Here is a 20,633-nt window from a genome sequence, read left to right on the forward strand (position 1 = left end):
TAGTCCAGCTCCACATGTAGCAAACCTCAGATGTGGGGCTAGGGGACTGTAATTCAAGTACAACCACAGAGATGATAAGTTGGTAAACACAACTGAAGAAAAAAGACTTGGAAGACTAGGAGCTACAGTTACGCTTCAGTTTTCATAAACAAAATGACCAACGATACTGATTCATTTTGTTGTGGTTAGCGCTGCAACTAATGCTTATTTTCAGTATTAATTAACCTGACAGTTATTTTCTTGATTAATTATTTGGTCTAATAAAGTACAGAAAATTGTGAAAAAGCCCAAATTGAAATATTCCAGGGTTCGGCAATCTTTTGGATTTTGAATCCATAACTACCCAAGTTAGGGAGACTCAAGAACAGCCACCACTGTTGAGGTGTGGTAAAATTTAGAGGGAGATGGAACAGGCTGTAGACCTATGACGCATATGTTAAACATAACATAAAATGTTAAAAAAAAATTTTAGTGTGTTGGCTACACATTTTTACAAGTGGATAAGGCAAGCATCACTTTAGGCCAGTGGTTTCCAACTGGTGGGTTGCGGTCCAAAAATAGGTTGTGTGGGTCCATTCTGAATGGAGCGCAGATGTGTTAAGTTTGTAAAAAACGCACTTTATTTTGAAGCACAGTGTATTTCTAGCACAGAGTCTTTATTTTGAAGTGCCGTTTTCTGCTGTAGAGTGAGTGACTAACGGACAGCTGCTTGACAGAGACAGCAAACTAGCTCAACTGCATGGCCAAACACAAGTATGATGCTGAATATTACAAGACCATGTGGACCTTGAACTAATGATTAAGGAGACATTTGGACCCCCCAGCTGGACGAGTTGGGAACCACTGAATTAGGCCTACAACAATTATAAATGGAAATTAAATGTTAAAAAATTAACAGGATTCCCACTGTCATGGAAAACCTGGAAAAGTCATGGAATTGGTAAAAATCATTGAACGTTTTGGAAAAGCCATTTTCTAGTGTATAATGAAGAAGTTACAGTAACCTTCCTTAGATAACCCTCCACATAATGTATCATGATGTATTCATCGTAATGTATTCAGACAGCTTCTCTGTCCGACCAACATTCCAATATCCACAGATAATCAGTTTACTATCATAGAAAACTGAGAAAACATATATTTATATTTAAGGAAATGGAGCCTGTGAATTTTGGGCATTTTTGATTTAAAAACGACTTTAATTTAAAGGAGCTGTATGTTTTTAAAATTGTTGCAGAGTCATTACCTGTTGTTGAAAAAATTTGAAAATGACTTGTGTGATGAAAATGTCACGTCCTTTGAAACATTTTCCAAACCCCCGGTTTAAAAAATGTGAAGAATGTGTGATTGTCTGTCTTAAAAACAAAGCACTTTTCATGGAAAATCAGTTTGGGGTGTTTTTGTGTGTGTGTGTGTGTGTGTGTGTGTCTGTGTGTGTGTGTCTGTGTGTGTGTTTTTGTCCTGTATCTCAGTTTGTTATTTTACTTCTAATCTATCTTCCAGTCATGTTAGGCATTTACATCGTCTAAAAACATTGCTTAAGTAGTTAAGACTTCATTATTGCCTTAAGGATTTTGCTGAGTCAGTGTACATGTGCATTTTTACTCAATAGCTCAGTGTTTCATGTGCACTTGGTTCTTCTCTGACACATAACTGGATGTGTCAGCTTTGAAATAGAGAGAAAGTTCCCGTCTACTGACTCAACATCAACTGTGGCTGAGTTGTTTGTGTAGCACTTGACAGACAGGGAAGTCTGTCCTCTGTGGCTGTTGCAGTGCTCCCTTAATAGACTCTGACAGCCAACACACACACACACACACACACACACACACACACACACACACACACACACACACACACACACACACCTTACATGCTGACAGCCTCTGCTCATTTCAAATCTATATATAATCCCCGTTATTTCTCCTCTGATCTCTCTGCGCTCCCCCCTCACTACTTCCCTCCTCCTCTGCTCTGCTTATATCCTCTCTCTGTGTGGAAAGTATTTTTCATGAGGCCACTGAAATACCCTGGCAGGCTGAGGAAGAGGACTCTTGGGATGTATTCCTGGCCCCGGTGGTGAGCAGGAGCAGGAGCAGGAGCAGGAGGGAGGGATGGATTAATGGAGGGAACGGGGAATCAGAGGGCAGAGAAGGGCAGCGGGGGGGGGGGAGCGAGGCGGAGGGGTGGAAGAATTGGAAGGTGTCCCTACTTGTGAACGATTTATTGATTTTTCAGTACGAGTGAAAACGCAATATACCCTCTGTGGAGGGAAAAGGTCAACCCAGAAGATAGCGTTTAAACACATTATAAAACACTTGTCTTCAATTTTGTCCTGGGATTAGAGCGTTCACTCTCGCTAGTCACTCCTCACAGTTACACACATCGTACCATGCTGACATGACTGACGTAGGTACTGTCTCGTGCTCCAGATACCCAGGCTTGTATTTCCCTCTCAGTGAATCCCCATATGAGATATTCTCCCTGTTATTTTTATGTAGTGGTGGAAATTATTTATATCACAGTGTGAAATTATATGGTGCTGGAGAGCTCTGTTTGTGGCAACAATGTGCACATGAACACCCACATTAATCAAACACAAACTGTATGTACACTCATCTTTTCTAGGTCAAGTGCATTTGTTTTTTGTTTGTTTTTACGGGGAGCACCTGATGATTCATGCACACACAGGGGTGGAGGCCCCTTGCCTTTGTAAAGTTGCCTTTAGACCACATAATAAAAACAATCATGTGAATATATTTCATATCACGCTCACAAGGTCTGTGTCAGACTATTGATATTGATTTGAGGTGTGTTAGATTGTGCAATGAATGCAAGGTGAAGAGAAATCTGTCCTGCCCCTCCTTCACTGTGATTGGAAGGCTGGGTATAAAGTGACAGTGACATATACATTTTATATACCTATTAACTCTCAGTGATCAGAAAAACACGATAAATGTGCAACACCAAGTTCAGAAGAGACGCTCAGCACCTCGTCATGCTGATAGGGTTTTTAGCATAGTGTAAATATAAGGTGCTCCTTTCGACAAACGAATACAGCGGATGTGGCTGTTGCTTGTCACCCCAGTTTGATAGTCAGTAGTGCAGTATGGTTATATTGCAGTTATTGCTACAGCCCCACAAACAACCCAAAGTTGTTCCTCATAAAGGGGCCTTTAGGCACTCTTAACACGGCCAGCAGAACAGTTGTGTAAGTGCAAAGCTTGCTATGGAAGGAGCAGAGACGCTCAGATTTAACACCTTGCCTCTGCACTCAGTGTTGACTCGGCTTCAGTTTTGATCTTGTTGGTGACCTTTGAAAGAGTGCAGTGACAGCTGTCCAAGATGTAAGATAAGGGCGAGTTGTGATGAACAAAAAGCAAGAAAAATCTTAAATCCACCCAAAACCATTGTTAACTGTTGTGTTCTTACTTATCTTCTTTACAAGGGCCTTCTTTGTAGAGTGAATACATATGTCACACAACAGTTTTGGGCATTCCAGCGCTCTCTTGGTACCTGGAGCACGTTGCTGCCCCTCCTTGTGTTGAGTCAACTCCTATTGTAGATCATACAGTAAAGCAGCTTTATTACTGGACAACAAACCCACTAACACCTGCTAACATCTGGCTTCTGTCTTTAGTGAGAAAGATCATAGTCGGCATTCAGGCCTGTGACAAATGGCTCTGCAGTATTCATGGGTATTTATTGGCTCCAGCTCTGATCGGCATTGATGGAAACATGAAACCTGTGTGGACGCACGAAGTTTGGCCCCTTTTCCGACACAACTGTCAGTAACTTCTGAGAGTCTTTGACATCTCAGCCATGAATGAATGAATAACATTTTCTCTGGCCCTCATGCTGCTTTCTACTTTTTGTTATCCCTGCTTTCCAGCGTGTCTTTGATTCGTCTATTGGCAATTGCCTTTATTTCCTGGGGTTTACCATGCTTAAAAGCCCTGCATATACACACTAATGTTGGTGGACAAAGGGGTTTATATGTCTCAGTGTTGACTCTCTTCTCTTTTTGGTTTTTCTTTGATGTTGTGACTTGCGTGTAGCTGAGCAGTGCCCTGTCTCATACTGTACATACATTGACTACGATGTCTGCAGACCTACACATAAACACAGTATATAGGTCAGTTCAGGACTATCAGCTGTGTGTGTTTGACCTAGTTCATTGATCACACCCGTTTCTCCTTTATGACTCTCACCATGAAATAAGACTGGTGCCCAAACTGGTAGACCTTTTTGTTTTTGTATATTCTGACCAAAATCAATGATCTATGGGTAAATCAATTGTTCGAAATATTAAAAGTTTCACAATGTCACATCACAGTAAGTGGCCAAAATACACTGTATATTCACTTAATCTGCCCAATTTAAACTTTGTTCTGTAGTTTAGGTCGTTCTTTGCACGATGGAAATGATTAATTAAAGGTAAGGCTTAAGATATAAAACATTGTCTGAAACTTAAATGATCGATAAAATAAATGATCGCCTTTTGACAGCTGATCTCATTTTGTATGGGGAGTTTTAAAACAGCCCCGATCCACTTAATAGTACATACTGTATGTTAACATTGCACACCAAGTTTCCTTCAATTGTATGGTCCATTTAAAACTCAAAGCTTCCTCTTTTATTTGCTACGATTAGAAAAATACAGAAGTCCTCTCTCTCCTCTCACTTCGTGCCCTCCTTTCCTTGCCTCCCTCACCCCTCACTTCCCGATTGTGACGAGGCCTGGGTGCCTGCACTGGGCACAATGTGTAATACGATGTACTAGCTGACCTAGATAGCACCACTCACCACACGTGCTATCAGTTCTCACCCACAGTTCTGGTCCAGCTGTCCTATCTGGCTTCCTAAGGGGCACTCACGTCCCTAAATCATCACGGAAAAAGATTTTATTATGACTGTCAGCCCACACGCTGCTGCTGAAACCTCCTCTTGTCAACACGCTGCCAGTGTGGTTGCTTTGCGTTAGTCACAGGAGATAAAGTTTAAGTTTGAGATTAGAGTTTGGCCAAAACAATACAAGCACCAGGAGGGACAAATTCAACACCAGACTTTTGCTAAATCTAGTTAATGATGCACGACATTTATTCTTTCTGTCCTTGAGGAATTTCTGGAATGTTGTAGAGTTTATTAAAGTGTGACTCAGACTGAATAGAACTTAAAATTAAACTCTTTGAGGAAGTCACGGACTGTTGGGGTGTTTTATAAGCATTCACATTCAAGCACACATTATTCCACAGTGTGTTTCACTTAGTTTTACACATAGAAATAAAATGAATGGAAAAGACACTGAACTGTTTGCTGCGGTCATTTGACTTGTACAAAAGAAAGTGGTGATTCATTAGCTGTTATGATGACAACACACATCAGTGGGGCTGTAAAATGTGTCACACCTAGCAACCTTCATTTAGAACTTTGTTTAGCCCTGTTGTTGCACCTCTATTCCTTATTAAACAAAAACTACAACCATATTGACACACCTTCTGAATTCAAGTTTCTAGTTAGTTCAAGTTAGTGGCAGTAAAATAAACAGGGACATACAATAATGTTTTAAAAGTAAATTATGGCTTATTTAGTTTAGCAGCTTGTCCATCTCTCGCCCTATTTCAGCTTGTTTCAGGTTTGTCTATACAGAAGCTTATATGTAATTTAGCCTGTTACAATGGTTGCCATGGCAACAGTACACAAAAAGACTGGCTGCCGCTCTGACCATCCTGCTATGTTGATTTGAGTGGGAATGTTGCTTCTCTCCATTTTATGTCTATGGTTTTGCTTGTTTGTTGTATTGCAGTGTAATTAATAATGTACCATGGTCATGGAGAATAGTTGTTTTTGATTGGTTGGCAGGCTTCACAAATGGCTTTACCCGGTTCCTCATGGATTCAGTCAATGGGTTTAAAAATTAGTACATTGAATTATAGGTATCTAGAGAGACAAACATTTTCTTTTATCATCAATTCTGTCGATTATTTTTCAGTTAAAAAAAGTTCAAAATAGACAAGAAAGTTTTCAGATTCCTCATTTTCTCTGATCATTGTTCAATATCCCCAAAATATTTAATTTACAAAGATATAAAATGGACAAAAGCAGCAAATCTTTATGTTAATAAATGACTCAAACAATAAATTGGTTATTGAAGTTGCTGGTAATAAATTATCTGTCAAACTCATTAATTAACCAATCATTTTAGCTGTATTAATAACAGTTATTGCTCAAATTAAAGCTAACAAATCTGACATTGGTTAACACCTCTTCAAATAAACTGTACATTATATCAGGACACTTGTTGTGTATCACTGCTTACTAAGAAACCAGGAATTATTATAATTATATAGATTGAATGGGTGTTTTCTTACTTATGCAACCTTCTGCTTTGCTATTGAAAGCCATGAAAATATCAGTGCACTGTGTGAATGTTTTAACCTGAACTACCTCTCCAGTTTCAAAGACAAAACAATCAGCTGCACGTTGTATCTGGCTCCCACTGAGGCTCCTGATCAGACAGAAGCTTCAAAGAATAAGAAACACTGTATTTATAGATTACACAAGTTTCATTTTGTAAGTGTTCATTTTTCTTTGGATGTTTGGCTCAAACAAAAGCCTCATTGTCTTGAATTGAAGTGCCACTAATCTTTCTGCGAGTAAGAGCCATTGTGCGGCTGTTTTCCTTTGTTTAATATTGATTTAATGTAATACTGACTGTTGCTCAGCAGTTTATTTCATTTCTGTTGAGGTATTTTTTTAACATAACGTGTGACTCCTGACTTCAGGTTTTGGCATTTGGTCCTGTTGGTCAGTGGGCACTGAGCCACTAAGGCTCTCGGGCAAAGATGCTTTAATTGCACTCAACAAATCTCGTCTAGTCTCCCACAGTGAGATGGCAAATGTCTCTGAAAGCCATGACTTACATCATAAAATGGCTTTCTGTTATAATTTCTTCTGATGAAATCTGAATTTCTGAATTTGCCAAGTAGGAATTTGAGTATTGGTTTAAACATATTAGGGGGAAATAAATGTAACAATAAAAGCAAGCAAAAAGCAAGAAAATATATATAAAAGAAAATTACAATAAAATATATTCAAAAATACTTTAAAATATGTACAATATATCTGAATATAAATGAAAGAGCTGTGTAGATCATCGGAGGAGTAGTTATGTGGGAAAATGTGTTTCTATTGTCAAAGGACCATGAATAAGTTTACATTAGGAAGTGAAGAATGTCTGCAATGTATAGAGATAATAGTCCAAGAATTGTTTGTTAATGCAACACAGTGAGACAGATGAAGATGTTAATGAAGCGTCAGACTTACTTACATCAGCAGACTTTTCTAAGCAATATGTTGCTGCAGTCTTAAAATGCTTTGAGCAGCTCATTTGAAGCAGCTGGTGACAGAAATGGACAAAAAGTTAATTTGGCTTGGACTGGAACAATTTCTCAAAGTACTGCATCCAATAGTTATGTTCACTGATAGTTAATTTGCTGATTATCTTCATAATTAATTGTTTTTTAAAAAAAAAAAAAAGTCAAAATATTGTTAAAAATACTCGTTAAATATCTTCGAGGCCAAAGTGACGTCTTCTTTTTTTGTCTGACAGTGTTAAACTCAGAGACTCTTCATTTATTATCATAAAAGACAAAGAAAAGCAGCTAATTCTCACATTTCAGAAGCTAAAAACAGCAAAAGTTTGTAGTCTTTGCTTTAAAAATGGCTAAATAATTAATCCATTATCAAAATAGTTGGCAATTAATATTCTTTCAATCAACTAATTAATGAATAGACTAATTGTTGCAGCTGTGTTCTCAAGTATTTTTAGGTTACCCTGTTGAAAGTAGGGCTGGGTGATATGTCCTGAAAATGATATTTTTAGGCTGTATCTCGATACACAATATATATCTCGATATTGTTAAATCTCTTTAAAAGCACTTAATTAATGCCAGGATTGGGAGACAAAGTCATTCATAACTATTTCTAACCATATACCCTCTCTGATGCAAAAAAGTTGTACAGATGAGGATGACGACTAAGTGGGTTAAGGCAAGCGTTAAAACAAATAAAAAGTCTGGTAAGTTGATAAGTTTACATCACTTTACTGTAAAGCACCATATATGTCATATCATGATACAGCAATATCCAAAATCTAAGATGATACATAGTCTTGTATCTTAGTAACAATATAATATCTTCATATTGCCCAACCCTAGTTGAAAGTCTTTGTCCTTGTCGCCCTTCTTTGTGATGTTACTTTAAAGTTAAAGTGAGACATTTTTGCGAGGCTTCCCTCTCTGGTGCTTGCTCTGGTGTGACCTCGTTTAATCTCCAGCACATTTCTTACTCTGATCTGAACAAAGTTGATCTGAAGTCTCGTCCTGTTGCAAACACACTGACTGACACGCAGAGACATTTCGAGGACAAAAGGAACTAACCCAGCTTCCTTGAGAGTGACATGTGCGTGCTTGAGTTCAGTCGTGTTTATCAGCGAGTTTACAGTCCATGATTGCCCTGGGTTATCACACATACAGTTTAGACACAGATATGGCTGAAATGCAGATTTGAGACACATGAATTATTTGGATACCTGCCTCCCCCTGCCTTGTCTGTCCCTGTTTTCCCCCCTCCACTTTTGTTTGTGTTGTTTTCTCCCTCAGAGTCTCCTAATATTCAGCTCAGCTCCTTATGAATCACTGTCACTCGTCTCTTTCTCTCTTTCTGTAATCAGTAATTTGTTAAATGTGTTGATGCTTATATTTGTCTGAGACGCTGCCGTTATATAAGGCTCAGAGGGGGTTAGACACAGGTGTGTGTTTCTGATATCATGTGCATTGTGTGTGTGTGTGTGTGTGTGTATGTGCGTGCACCATTACACAGCCCACTGGTCCGGCTGTAATAACTGCTGAGTTTATAGTCACCACTGACTGGACCAAAAAGATCAAACCTCCCTCCCCTCTCTGCATCGCGATTGGCACACAGAAGTCCTTCCCTTTTTACGATTGGCTCCAATCTTCAGCCCCTCCCATCCCATTGGTCCTCCCGAGGGTTGTTGCCTGGTTACATCAGAAGCTCATATATTTGAGCAGAGCTCTGGATGTTTACTGCAGCACTTCCACAGACAGAGTGCAGACTGAGACAACCTCACACACACACTCATTCCAGAACACACACACACCAGTTAAGAAGACGCCACAGAATGCACCCAGGCAATACCCTGACTCTGCTGCTCGACCTGCTGGTGCTGACGCTGACACCTCAAAGTGCTCAACTGGGATAACCAACCCGCTGGATGCAAGGCCGACCTACACACCGACCCGATACTGACAGAGGAGAAATCTGAAGGAGAGACTGAGAGTTCAGACAGAACAGCAGGATCCTGCTCCTGCAGGAGATGTGTCAAGCGGTTAACAGGCAAAAGGAAGAAAGGGACAGAAATCGTGCTGAGTTTGGTTAAAAGTCAAGCCGACTTCTCCGCAGGGTTTGAAAAATAAAAAACAGACTGGACTTCAATAACCTACAGAGCGTGTTAGCTCGCTGACCGAAACGAGCAGAAGAAGAAGAAGAGACGTAACAGAGAAACTGACAAACCAGACATACGACACAGCCTTCACCCTGACACACCTTCAGGCTGATATAAAAACACCCAAACAAAATAAAAGGGACAAATCACAGTGAGAGAAACAGCTGGAAACATGAGAATGGCCTGTGACATTCTGCTGCAGAGGTAAACATCTGGGTTATGTAACTCCTCTAGTCTGACTGGATTAAATGATTGCATGGATGGATGGATGGATGGATGGATGAAGAGTGCAAATATGTCATATATATTAGGATAGATAGATGAATGAATGAGCACTGGAGGGTGAAATGACATTGGCTGAATGGAGCGGATTATTAACAGCTCAATTATTAGAGGAAACCTAGAAGAATGAATCAACTTCGAATGCATTAGTCGACCCCTCCATGTTAAGTGATGTAATACCTTTTTACTATGAATGGAAGAATGGAGGGAAATGAGACTGTGTTTCCCTCGCTCATTGTTTTGTTACCATGCAGACCATGAAAGAGAATAGAAAGAATCAAGAGGAAGTCTGTGTCTTTTCTTGTGCGGGAATAGAAAGAGAGCAGAAGATGAAGAGAAAGGGGTCATGGCATTACTTAACAGCTGCTATTGTGTTATGTAATCTAAGTATACGGAAAGCAGGGTGTGTGTGGCTGAGAGTGTGTCAGCATCTTTGCATTATGGACGGACAGAAAATGGCAGTTGTCCCCTTCATAGGCAGTTGTTCAATCACAAATATCGTCTTCATACATGTGACGCATGTAAGCAGGTGCACTCATGATAGGGGGACGTCGCAGTTGTTCGCAGTTTGTGCATGTTTTAATATTCTCGGGTAGTGATGGAACAAGATGCAATTTTATTGTGTATCGCAATAAAAGGCACAATAAGTTGATCCTGGTGAATTTCAATTATGGGGATAATCATGAATATTGTGTCCAGCAGCACCTGAAGAGACATGAGGCAACCAACGATAAAAGGGATGCTGCAAAAACAGACTGCGTATACAACAACCTCTAAAAACGCAAGAAGTCTTTATCAAATATTACCACATTTCATGTAGACAGATATGTAAGCCTGGCACTTCAAGATTGTTATTCCCTGAAAAGTATATATTTTTCTCTTCCCAATATATTTTTCTCTTCCCAAAATGTTAGGTTAAAGGGATAGTGCACCCAACATGAAAATTCAGCCATTATCTACTCACCCATATGCCGAGGGAGGCTCAGGTGAAGTTTTAGAGATCCAAGGGGAGAGGGGGTAACAACACAACTCCGCCTAATGGAGGCTTACGGCGCCCCAGATTCAAACGTCCAAAAACACATCATTGAAACCACAAAATATCTCCATACTGCTTGTCCGTAGTGATCCAAGTGTCCTGAAGCCCCGACATAAGAAGTTTTTTGGAGAAACGTAATTTGCCCATGTCTCACGGTCTCACGTGAGCGCAGTGTACAGAGAGGCAATTAGAGCTACAGGCTACAATGAGGCTAAAAACAGAGTTCAAATGACGTTTTTCCAAACAACTTTTTATGTCAGGGCTTCAGGACACTTGGATCACTACGGACGAGCAGTATGGAGATATTTTGTGGTTTCAATTATGTGTTTTTGGACGTTTGAATCTGGGGTGCCGTCAGCCTGCATTAGGTGGAGTTGTGTTGCTACCCTCTCTCCCCTGGGATTGCTGCAAGGGATGTGAAGACTCTAAAACTTCATCTGAGCCTCCCTCGGCATATGGGTAAGTAGATAATGGCTGAATTTTCATTTTTGGGTGCACTATCCCTTTGAATGAGTCCAGTATATTTAAGTGCCTTTTAAAGATTTTATTTTTATGATTATAGGGATAAAAACGTAAGTTATAATTATTTTGGCCAGGAGAATTGTGACATGAAATTTCCATACTGTCCATTCCTATTCTTGAGTACCAAAGTACTTAAAGAAGCTCTTCAATCAATTTGAAAATTATTTTAAAAATATTCAAAAAATATTTGTCTATGACCTATGCAGTGATAAGTGGTGAAGGGAAAAGGGGCATACTTTACATTTTTGTGTCTGATATTTTTTTAAAATAGCAGGTCAATCAATTTAGTTTACTGATATTAAATTAGTTTAGTTTACTTGAGTTTACTTTTATTTGCACATACCTGTGTAGAAAATACACGAGAAACAAATTAAGTTAAAACATTGTGCAGGACAGTTAGACGCCAAAAACAGCTCATGAAGATACCTCTCCTATAAATGACAAACCATCATAGATAAAAAGAAAAACATAAAAACAAAAATTGTTGGCAACTAATTGATGCCAGTAATTTTAATAAATAATCATTAAAGTCATTTATCAAGGAAAAATGGCCAGTTTTAAAATTGGAAGGATTTATTTAGGGCTGCAACTAACGACTGTTTTCAGTAGTGATTACGCTGCCAGTTATTTCCTTAATTAATCGAGAGAGTCCAACGTGACGCCTTCATGTCTTATTCTGTCTGACAGTTCAGAACCTCAAAATATTGAATTTACTTTCATGTAAAAGTGAGAAAAGAAGAGGTTATCACATTGGAGAAGCTTGAACCAGAGAATATTTTGTGTTTTTGAGTGAAAAACCACTGAAATAATTGATTGATATTACTGGGTGCAGAGGAATGTGTTGCTGATTTACTGTTTCTGTGTTTTATCTTCTTGTTTTTGTAATTCACATACTTTTGAATACCTTTGGGATTTGACTGTTGGTTGAATGTGAGCTTTTTGTTTTGGAGATTGTAACATTTTTCTTGATTTTCATTTCATTCATAAGACAGAATTTTATTTGCTGCCAGAAACCATACTAACTTTTGACACACTTAAACTGCCTCCTCAGGCAACGCCAAAACATTTTAAGTGCAAGCTATCAGCTATCAATGTTGCCTCAGCTCCTCATGACTCTGCAAGTGGAATGATTAATTGAAGCATGGTTGAGGAAACAGAGAGAAGGGGCTGTGGAGGATTTGTTGAGTCAACTAAATATGATGATTCTTCTCAGATGGCCGAATATCTGCAGGATAATTAGGGGGGAAACGAATGATGGAGAGCAGCGCTGGTCATTTATAATCCCAAGTACAACGCTGCTAATGGAAACAAACAAATGAGCAGGAAACCAAACACAGATCTTAAATCTGTGACCTGGTCAGTGTTTGAGTTGTTTGAATGCAAACATTTGTAGTGAGGCTCGGTGAGAGTTTCTTGGCTCTGACATGAGGCTCTATAAATGTTTACTGATTCAGAGGCAGTGAGATGAAGAGCTGTTTATGAGATGTAAGACGATGCTTCTGTATGTGTGAACAGAAAGTTTAAAGAGACAAATTGTGTGTGTCTTTGAAGTAGGCGACCAGTCAAAGTGGAATACGTCATTTTTTGCATGCTGGTGTGTGTGTGTGGGTGGGTGGGTGTTTTCGTGTGTTTGTGCGTGGGTGGATGCGTAGACTGCAGCAGTCTGTAGTACCTCCAGCCAAAGCAGAGCAGAGCAGAGTCAGGTTTGCTGACAACTGCACCTCTTTGGAATCACAACTAACCTCAAACTCACCTTACACACACACACAGACACACACACACCCACACCCACACACTCTGCTTCCTTTATATCGAGCCACCAGAATAATGGTTGTAAATAATCTCAGGACGCCCTTCGTCAGCCCTTTTCCTTGTTACCGTCTGCGCTGACAACACAAACTTCCTCTGTTGTCATTTTATTTTGTTAATTGAATGCCGCAGACAGACAACTGTCATTCTGGGATGTTTTTGCTGTTTAGTCACTCAGTCAGCTGAGACGAGGCCACAGATACCACAGCACAGCGTTTCAGCTCTGCAGTAAATAAGTGTGAAACTGACACTCTTGCCCTACATATATATGATCCGTAGTATAGAGTACATACATTTAGGTCAGTTGCGTAACAACAACAAAAATGAACTTGGCCAAATGCGGACAGGCAGCAGAGACTGTGAGAGCTGGACTGAAGCGTGCTTTGTTAGAATACTGAGTCATAGTAAAAAGAAGAACTTCACCTTGGCGCTGAGTGTAAAAATAAGCAGGAAAGAGTTTCTACGTTTTGCTGCAGTACATCAACAGCAGGACCAAGGCTAACCACACTTCTCTGTGATTTTATCTGCAAATATATGAAGGTCACAAACCTTCTGGAGATATAAAATGAAAGATTACAATATGATATGAGGCCTAGTATTGCTCCACTGCAGAACGAAACATGATATTCCTGAGATTAGATTAGATTGGTGCAGAACAAAAACTGTTATAGCAGCCATTTTAATACAACCAAGTTGCACTCAGTCATCAAGGTGTCTCATGGTGCCTGCCCTGTTTGGTTCGGTTCAGTCAGACTCAAGTTCGTTTGCCCCTTAAGTTCGGTTCGTTTGAGCAGGTGTGAACATAACAATCACACTCAGGTGTGCACCAAAACGACCGGACCAGGAACTTCTTGAAGAGGTGGTCTCAGTCCGGTTACAAATGAACTCTGGTGCAGTTCGTTTGTGGTGAGAACGTGTTCAGACCTGGATGTGAACCAACTGCAGTCACACGACACATTGTTTGGGTTAAACATGAGCATGTTACAGTCCTGGAGGATTATTAATGTGCACCTCCTCCTGTACTGCCTTAATATGCACATTCAGCACATGCAATGCATCAAAACATTGTTTTCTAGTTGGAGCCGCGCCTCGTTTTCAAACTGTATGGTTTGACTAAAATGAACAATGACAGCAATATAGTCCACGATGAGCAGCGCTAAAATCAACCTGCGTAGTTGTCCCTCCATTGTGACATTAGAAGGTGTCACATTTATCTTGCAAGTGTACTCTTCTTCAACCTATCTTTTACTTCTTACCTGGATTTTTCCCACATGGAAGTTCTGACCAATCAAGAGCAGCTTTCTCACACAAGGCATTTGATCTGGTCCACTTGTAAATGCTGCCGTGAGAACACGAACCAACTCTAGGCAATTATGCAACTTTTGAACAAAATTAGTCCCTGATTCAGACTAAAGCAAGACAACTGTAGGTCTGAAAGCACCCTCAGTTTTGACTTGTGTTCCGATTCCTTTTGTAAAAACCCAAAGTACTAGCATGAGGCAGGGAAAATTTTGAATAAGATTTATTTGAGATTACAAAAATGGCAGGCAAAGTCCTACCAGAATCTTATCTTGATTGGTCCACTACTGACTTGATGTCCTATTCCTATATAGTCTTACAATATTAAACGTAATTACACTGCATGTCACGTTAAAAAACTTAACATGTTCCCAGACTACGCAGACTAATAGGATAATAAAAACCATGACATCACAGAAGACTAATTATTTATGTTAACATGATATCAAAATGTCTGGATCCTAATGGATAAATGTTAAAAACACAGGTTAGACAGACTGACAGATGATGGTGATGCACACCTGCCTACTGAAGCAGCAGATTTTTCCCGCTGGGATCGTGCAGAGGGATCTGATTAGCAGATGCAGATTAGCCTGATGAGATCTGATTGAATCTGGCAGTGAATTCGTTTTACTCCACAGCTCACCTCATACGCCCTCAAGGATGTAGCTGCTAAAGCAAATCAGAAAAGTAAACTGATAATGAGTGATGTGTTTTAATCTAATTTTAAATTAAACCATTGATAATGTGTAGCTCTCAGATATGAGCAGATGAAAACAGCATCAGTCAGCACCACTAAATCAAATCTGAAAACAGGTAGAGCTATTTTTTTCCTTTTGTGACGACAAAGTCACTACTTAGGTCACTTTAAACGGTTTTACAGTATCACTGCCAACGACCAGTGAGCTAAAGGTGTGACTCCTTAAGATGTTATCAAGGTCTTATCTCCGTCTTTGGCTACTACTGCGGTCGTGTCTGTGGGGCAGGAGCTGATATTATCCGACCTACATGTACTTGGAGCACTTTTGAAAGCCAAGCTGTAATTTCCCAACCAGAGCTTTATTGTGGCGCCCGCTCACGTGTGGCAGGTTTTGGCCAACATGAACTGTTAAGGTCAGTCTTAACCTTCATGAGAAACCTTGTTGTTGATAGGTTTCTTTAAAATATGTTTACTCTTAGCTGCAACACACTAACATGACCAGTTTTATTACATTTTTGTGCATTTACCCTTTAATCTTTATGTCAGTTATCTTAAATAAACAGCAAACAATCAAACAAAACTCTATGGAACCCTATTTAAGAGTCAGTTAATATCAGTGCTCTCTGATTTAAAGTGTTGAGTCTGTTGCACCTGTGATCACACCCAAAAAGTGATGTCACAGTGACCTGACACAACCTGCAGTTCACTCTTACATCACTGCAGCGGGGTGAGAGGTTGAACCCCCGGAGGTCAGCAAAAACAAGATTTTATGGGGTGTAATGTTACTTTTTAAAGCGCAACAGCAAAATTGCTGTTGTCTGAAGAAGTGTATTCAGTTTCTTGTGTATACATTTCTGTCAGTGCAGTAACCAGTGGATTATTTTTCACTTGAATTTTACATTATTGTCTTTTTTGGCCATGTATTTTTACAAAACAGGGTGTATATTGGACAAAAGTCCACATAGAGACTGATGTGTTGTCTTCAGCAATCTGTCATGTAGCTGAACCAAAATATGATTTGCAAGTTATACTGTCTCTTTATGTGTCAGTGTGACAGATAGCGCTGGACCGAATAGTTCAAAGTTTCATTTATAACTTTGACATTTGAATTCCAAATCAACATTTGAATGTTGCACAGCTTCTGTTTTTAATTACGATTAGGCTACACTGATATTATTTAGTATTCTACTCTTTGTAGAATTAGATTCCAGTGGTGGCTACGTGGGATTATTTCTGTCTCATGTGATCCAAACATTTCCATTAACTTCAGAGCATTGTAAAGTCAAAATATATTGAAAAAAATATATAATAATTTTCAAATTTCACAACATGTTTTTATCTTACAAAATAAATTGCATTCATTTATTAAATAATGTTGATCTAAAGTCCAGGTAAAGCAAAAGTAAATATGTGCAGTTTGTCAAAGCACAGAAAAATGTGTTGTAAAGCACTCAGCCAAATGTGATTGATTAAAAAGTCGCTTAGTGTATAACATTACATTTTAAAAATGGAAAAATAGCCAGTATTATCTGTTTTGAGACGCTGAGGGTGTGTCCGCTGAATGTGCTGAGGCCACGCCCACTTGCAGGGAAGCCGCTGCCTCTTTTAATTGTAGCACTACAGTGGATGCTTCATCCAGTGGCTTTATTGGACCTGTGCAGCCATACGTGTTTAAGCCACCAGAGCCACAATCAAAGTCTAAACCTGAATATTTGCCTAGTTCTTCTCAGCCTGCAACAGAATGGTCATTTTTATCTTTTTTCAAGCCGCAACAAAACTCAAAGGCTGTAGTCAGTATATAGTGTTGGGGTGGGGCTCGTGCTAATGGTTGCTCCATTTGTATCGAGCAGACTTTTAGCCCCACCCAAAAAACGCAAATACAGAAATGAAAACCATTTGATTCCACGATTCAATACAATATAGTTCCCAGTCTTTTCACATTTTCAACAAGTGTTTTCTAACATTTATAATGTGTTTAGATGTAAATCTCAGATTTTACTTCACCCTGACTTTGATAAATAAACTAAATTAAAAAAGGCTCATTTAATCTGATGAATCATTTTATTCAAATTGAAGATTTTGTTTGAGGAATTAAAACTAAAAAGTAGGGTTATAGCGTCATGAAATACACCAACTGATATTCAGAACTCAAAAACCTTTGGAGCTCTGAATGTAAAAATGACATACGGCCCTGATGACAGCCGTGCTGCTTTATTATAAAAGGAAACTTTCCACCTTGAGACACAATCAGAACCTCTTCATAACCACTCTCTCCACCATCAGGGACCTATAATACTCAATCGTCTCTGCCCTTCACGGTGTCCTCGACAGAGAAGAAATGCCCCAAAGGGCCCTATAAAGGGTGTCATGTTTGGTCCTGCAGGACTCAGCTGATGCTGATAGAAACGTTATCTCTGCTGCAGCTTATGGAGCTAAGGGAGCGCAGGAACACCCCAAAGGCTGCAGCAGTGATTTCAGTTCAAGCCTTCGGGGCCAGAATGGTGTAAGATCAGATATTATCTTTGCTACTTGGGGCACATGGAGATTACGTAATGTCCTTGAGGACCTTATCAAGGATCTATTGTTAGTGATGCAGCCACCCAGCGCGGGCCCTTTAGGGAACAGCTCAGCAGGAGAGCCTGAGCTGTCAGATGTTATCAGTGTGTCGAACCAACAGTCACTGCGGTGGGAAGCCTGCAGGGCGCATTCTGTGTAAAGGGCAGCTCTCTGTGTTGACTAACTGGAGTTTGAAATGACAAAGAATCTGATGTGAACTCTATCCAGATAATTAGGGACTCTAAAATATTTCTTGGATTTTACAGAGAGATGGCTGAAATGCATGTTGGCCTTACACAGAGTCAGAAGCTTTTCACATTTCATTACTTCACTCACACCCACAGGGTTCTTTTTTCTGGCTGTTTTGGCAGGCTCACTGTTTGATCTCCACAACACTTCTCTTTGTGTCTGTCTCTTCATCACACACACATTCATGATCAAGGTTACAGTGTTGGAAAAGGGAATGTGAGATGCTTGTTACATTCAAAGCCAGTGAGAATCGAGGGAGGAGGAAAAGACACTGTAGAGAAAGAAGAACTTGAGATAAACAAAAACAAAGTGTAAAGATTGTTAAATATTAAATAAATAAATAAATAAATATATAATAATAATAATAATAATAATAATAATAATAATAAATAAATATTGTAAAAATATTTTTGTTTATAGCATGATGGGGAGGAATTACAGGTAGGTAGGAAAAGATAAAAGTCAGGAGGAAGAGGAAAAATGAGAGTTGGATGTCAAGAATAGCAACAAAAAGCAAGTGAAGAGGGAGAAGAAAAGATGGAGATAGAATAAAGATGGAGGCATTATCGTTTCCTAACTGCCATAAATAATTCAGCCTGTATCGATCTACCTGAGGACTTGAGGTGTGTGTGTGTGTGTGTGTGTGTGTGTGTGTGTGTGTGTGTGTGTGTGTGTGTTAAAAATCCAACATACGTCCACACAAAAAGGTTGCATAATGTCAGCTGCTGTTTTTTCTAATGAGATGACTTTGACTGCCTGAGTCTCTCTCTCACACACACACACACACACACACACACACACACACACACACACACACACACACACACACGAGATGCACCCATGCACTTGGGCATAATGTGAACGACCTTGTATTGTGTGTGTAGGAGTGTTATATAAATCTGGACTCCTGGCGTGCCTCAGTGTGTGTGTCTGATAGTGTGTGTTTGTGAGGCCAGCGGCAGACTGCTGTATCAACGGACACTTCTCAGACGCCTCTCTATTTCAACACACACACACACACACACACAGTCACATGTATTTCCTGAGTAACCTGTGTTTAAAAATAAATTATCTTATTTTCACATTTATAAAGTGTCCCATAATGATCACTTAAAACATGCTGTCCAACAGAATTACTTGAGCAGTGCGTGGTTATTGTAGGATTGGTGGTTTTGGGCCGAGTAGCAGATCTTGTGTTGGCAGGCTGGGTCAGGTTTCAGAACTAATTGGTCATATGTGTGGGTGGCTAGGTGGGCACGGTATTGTTCGTTGCTTTGATTTTGGTTTTGATTTGGGAGCAGGTCTTGAAAATCAGACCCATGCAGAACTGATGGTGGAGGATAATGTAGCCCGGTTAAAAAATGTATGATGTCCCTAGAGTCATCTCCATACACTGCAGCAATCAAAAAAATGTCCTTTTACAATGAGGTTTACTAACGGACTTGTTAGCTTCTTTTATCGGTGGATGGTGATGCCAACTTTGTTCACTGTGTGGGTGCTGCTCCTTGCTAATGTTAATTAAAAGGTTTAGCATAGCACTTGTACTATTACGGTCCTTTAGTGCAGCCTAACGTATATATCAGCTGACGCTTTATCTGCTTTGGTAAAATATTTTCACACTGTTGATTGGAGTTAAGTATTGGGACACTAGGCTGCATGTCTGCTGCTTTAATGCTCCGAACTGCTCACGCATGACAACTGTGACCTGTCAACAACAACAGCAACTACCCACAGATGCCCCAGCTGCAGATCTGCTGTAAATATATTGTCTCCGCTTTATAACTGCACCGTGAACTAGTAGTCCACAACAATGCACAGCGTTGACTAGTTGTTTTGTGTGAAACCCCAAACACACACACACACACACACGCAAACAGGTACACACCTTGTTCATGGAGGAACATTGAGGAACATATATGGGTGCTTTATATTTTTACTGTTGGAAAGGTTCTGCAGCTGCCCTTGAGAGTACATACTGTTGCATGCAGTATGCACACAATCAGGACTTACTACTACTTATAACATTACGCCTTGAACTTTGACCCTCTTGCTTTTATATCAGTTACCTTGGAAATAAAATGAACAGAGATCAACCCAGAGAGCTCTGCTGTTGTTACTTTGCAGTGTATGTAGTTTTACTTTAAAGTTTTAACACCACAGATTGTAAAGTCTAACATTATATTTTTGACAGTTAGATTACATCTGCATTTTTTTGTCATTGTTATTTTTATAGTTATGTGTAATATTTATGATATATATGTCTTACTCAATTAATATTCCTATTATAACTATTCGACTGGACATCAATTACTTCAATGCTCTGTCATCCATTATTGCGACTTCTGACAGCTGTCATCTGTGTGTGCCTCAGCCGATGTGACATATCGTCGGCTGAGTAGAGGATTGTGGGTCAGAACAGCCAGGAAAGCATGCTGGTTTACATACTGCAAATAGGACCGGATGTAATAGAACATTCTGGTATTTTTGGCATACTGCAGAGGACATACTATGTACTGGGACATACTAAATCTCTTTCTATCATATTATATAGTATGGCATTGTGGGTCTTAGAACACACAGCAAGACTTGACAAACACACCCTTCTATCTGATCAGCAGGATTTAGCAGCGCTCTGTAGCCTAAATAACAATCTG

General features: G+C 39.6%; 1 protein-coding gene across 4 annotated transcripts in view; it reads left to right on the forward strand.

Moving 5' to 3' along the window:
- Positions 1-20,633, forward strand: part of fam13b (family with sequence similarity 13 member B) — a 125,845-nt gene that overhangs the window by 77,330 nt on the left and 27,882 nt on the right. The window lies entirely within an intron of this gene.

The sequence above is a fragment of the Epinephelus fuscoguttatus genome, linkage group LG9 (assembly GCF_011397635.1).
Source record: "Epinephelus fuscoguttatus linkage group LG9, E.fuscoguttatus.final_Chr_v1".
Lineage (NCBI taxonomy): Eukaryota > Metazoa > Chordata > Actinopteri > Perciformes > Serranidae > Epinephelus > Epinephelus fuscoguttatus.